Here is a 4,413-nt window from a genome sequence, read left to right on the forward strand (position 1 = left end):
GCTGAGTGACGTGAATCAAACTCCGAGGATGCTGACCAGGATGGAGGTTCTAAAACAAAGAAAAACGTGACGTTTGTTAAATAAATATGAAGCCAGAGCTATAGTTAATTTGACTATCAGCTTATAGTTTACGCACATATTTTAGACTGTTTTATTGAGCAAAGAAGAACAGGAACACTAATTAGTTTCGATCATCCCTGGCAGCTGCGATGGCTGAATTGCGGGGAATGTTTTGACAAGACATTTCGAAAAAATATATACTTTTATCAATTTTAACAGAAAGAGTATATTACATTTAAAACAGCGATTAAAATCTATACGGCGTATTCAGTCAGGTGACCCTTCTTGTAGCAACTGGACGGGCTGCAACGAGCAGGCTGCCCCCATGTTGAGGTACAACATATTGCCGACATGGGGATGTACCTCAACATTACGGCGTACGGGGACAAGGCCGTCACGTGAATACATCCTATAGGGGCATCAGAGCGTTATTACACCTTCATTACGGAGTAGTAGTGAAATAAACACAGGGTAGATTCACAACAACAAGGTAATATAAATCCGTGTGCAACAGTTCATTCAGCCGTCTGTCCAAGGACACCCCGTTCGATCGCCTTCCACGATAACTATCGTGGAAAGGGGACCACCTTCCCTCGATACATATCGTGGTAGCCGAGTCGGCCGGTCCTACAGCCGACACCTTCCACGATAGCACAGCGATTCTCATGGATGGTGACATACGCTGGGTGATCAGGCGGGGTCACCGCCCCATGATGACGCTGGAGTGGCAAAATGTCAGGCAAAAGGTCATCTGATTTTCCACTATGGCGGCTTTCGTTCGAAAATTCTTGCTTGTGTTGCCGAAGAACAACAGTGTCGGCGCCTGAGAACAGTTCTAGTGTGTCAAGAGTAACGCTCAGGCAAAGAGCTGAGTTCAGTGTACGTACGACCGCGCTGTGCGTGATGGGCGGAGCTAAGGACCGTCCGGCAGGTCAGGTCACCCAGCCTGCTCGGCGCATGCAGGCGGGCGTTCTATTTACGTCTGGAAGTAACTTTGCTACGCCACGCATATATACATTCTACGTTAACTATTTTACAGGTAAGTGTTTCTCCAGGGTTATGATTTCAATTTGGATATCAAGACTGACTTTGGGATTCGGAAACAGACTCAAACAGTAGTTAACTGGACTGTCAAAAATAAATTTCGATGGGGGGGGGCAAAAGTCAGGGAACTAAGGGAGGGTTTGAGCTAATCTCGAGAAGGAACTAGGGAGGGGCTGCTAGGGAGGGGCTGCTAGGGAGGGCTTGATTTTGAGCGAATCTGGAACTAGCAGGGCCCGAAACACTTAAATGTCGGCCGGTATTGAAAATTGGAATAGCCGCTCAGCTCCAATTGAAAGGGCACCGATTAGTTTTCACCTGCACTAACCTGCACATGCCCTTCCTGGCTAGTCGAACTTCCACTTTGAGCAAATCTGGACAAGGAACTAGCTAGCTGGACAAGGAACTAGCTTGGCTTCTAGTAATAAGTAGTTTTCTTTGCATAATTTTTTATGGAACATTTACATTGAAAATCACCTGCACCAGACACATTTTACCTGTACCACTCAGAACATTATGGATTACACTGAAAACTGGAAACTACTAGTATTGCTATCATTTCTTTTAAACTTAACACATGGTTACACTTACAGTCAATGCAGCAAATAAAAATCCAAATATGCCTACATTTTTATATAAGTTATATAAAAAATATAGGCATATTTGGAGTACTACATGGACCAGTGCAGGTTTGGTGCAGTTGAATTGTGCACGGAACAGGTAGTAATATGGCCTTTTTGTCTAGGAACCAGGTAAGGCACCGATGCACCGTACAGGTGATACTAGTATTCTGTGTGGCTCTTTCATCTAGGAAACCGGGTAAGGCACCGTACAGGTAATACTAGTATTTGTGTGGCCCTTCCTTTCATCTCAGAACCAAGTAAGGCTCCGTACAGGTAATATTTGTGTCAGCCTTTCATCTGTAGACCAGGTAAGGCACCGTGCAGTTGACATCTCTGTGGCCTTTTCATCTGGTATCCAGGTAAAGTACCGTACAGGTAATATCTGTGTTGGCCTTCCAGCTGTGGACCAGGTAAGGCACCGTACAGGTAATATCTGTGTGGCCCTTCCATCTGGGGACCAGGTGAGGCACCATACAGGTAATATCTGTGTCAGCCTTTCATCTGTGGACCAGGTAAGGCACTATACAGGTAATATCTGTGTCAACCTTTCATCTGGTAACCAGGTAAGGCAACATACAGGTAATATCTGTTTGGCCCTTCCATCTGGGGACCAGGTAAGGCACCATACAGGTAATATCTGTGTGGCCCTTCCATCTGGGGACCAGGTGAGGCACCATACAGGTAATATCTGTGTCAGCCTTTCATCTGTGGACCAGGTAAGGCACTATACGGGTAATATCTGTGTCAACCTTTCATCTGGTAACCAGGTAAGGCAACATACAGGTAATATCTGTTTGGCCCTTCCATCTGGGGACCAGGTAAGGCACCATACAGGTAATATGTGTGTCCCCCTTTCATCTGGGGACCAGGTAAGGCACCATACAGGTAATATAGTGTGTCAGCCTTTCATCTGGTAGCCAGGTAAGGCACTATACAGGTAAAATCTGTGTCAACCTTTCATCTGGGGACCAGGTAAGGCACTGTACAGGTAATATCTGTGTCAGCCTTTCATCTGGTAACCAGGTAAGGCACCATACAGGTAAAATCTGTGTCAACCTTTCATCTGGTAACCAGGTAAGGTACCGTACAGGTAATATCTGTGTCAACCTTTCATCTGTGGACCAGGTAAGGCACCATACAGGTAATATCTGTGTCAGCCTTTCATCTGGTAACCAGGTAAGGCACCATACAGGTAAAATCTGTGTCAACCTTTCATCTGGTAACCAGGTAAGGTACCGTACAGGTAATATCTGTGTCAACCTTTCATCTGGGCACCAGGTAAGGTACTATACAGGTACAATATCTGTGTCAACCTTTCATCTGGGGACCAGGTAAAGCACCGTACAGGTAATATCTGCGTCAGCCTTTCATCTGGTAACCAGGTAAGGCACTATACAGGTTATATCTGTGACGGCCTTTCATCTGGGGACAAGGTAGGGCACCGTACAGGTAATATCTGTGTGGCCTCTCCATCTGGTAACCAGGTAAGGCACCGTAAGGTAATATTTGTGTGGCCTGTGGCACATATACATGTAGTTAGACTTTGTGTGGCACTTTCATCTGTCTCATTGTTGTAAATAACTTACTTACTAGTATGTTAACTATAAATTTCATAATGATTAGCAAATTATAATCATGTATTGTAAAATACCTGAATATGTATAAACAATCATGGACCTTTGAAGCCTATTATGAGGAACATCCTATCTAGAGTATACCAAGTTATATCATTGGCAGAGGTAGATACTAGGCAGCCTAGCCATATAGTTAATAAGGGCTTTGTATTACAATATGTTATTTCATACAAATGTATATGATCATGATCAACAGCATAGTACATGCACTGCTATCACAATTTTGTTGTTCCTACTACTGTGTTGTTGTTTTTTCCTTCCACAGGGTCATAAAGGAATACCACTTATATATTTAGCCATCAAAAAACATTGAACACATGGAGCAGGAAGAAAAGACAGCAGATGTTGGAGAAAAGGAGGATGAAAGTAATCAAGCACTTGTGTGAAAATGATTCCTTCAAAATGCTTGTCTAATTGGAAAGGAATGTTTCAAAGAAATTTAGGTTTCAGAAAATATCTTGATGAAGTAACATCTGTAGGCATGCCTGACAGGCTTTATACTGTCAGGGAAATAACCCAAACAAGCTAGTTGACATTCAGGAGGAACTACTGATAATTAGTTGTATCAGTATCGAGTATGACAGTATTTTGCTTGCATTCCACAATGAAGTTTATATAAACTATAACTTGGTAAAGTAGTTCTAGCAGTAGCATACTAATACTTGCATATTTTATGTATATTAATTGAATTGTAGCTTATGGAATAAAGTGAAATCTATAGAGATATTTGAGTAAAACCTATCACCCAGTTCAGTGTCACAAGAACACTAAAATCAGAAGCATGAGACAAATTATTAGAGGAAGCCCAATTCAACTGTATTGTCCAAGGACAACACTGTAAGATACAGTTAGGTAGACATAGGAATGGTTATCTAGAGTTTTATTCTTCCATAGTGTTAAATTCTTACCTGCAAATACACATTTGTAGGGCATGTACATTGTACATCTATTATAATTTATGATATGACTGTAAACAACAGCAATTTTCAGAGATGACTTTCATATCCTTGCATAGTAACTGTGAAGATTTAATGCATATTCATACACTGTAAGAT

Source organism: Branchiostoma belcheri, unplaced genomic scaffold (genome assembly GCF_001625305.1).
Source record: "Branchiostoma belcheri isolate BF01 breed outbred unplaced genomic scaffold, Haploidv18h27 scaffold211, whole genome shotgun sequence".
NCBI lineage: Eukaryota > Metazoa > Chordata > Leptocardii > Amphioxiformes > Branchiostomatidae > Branchiostoma > Branchiostoma belcheri.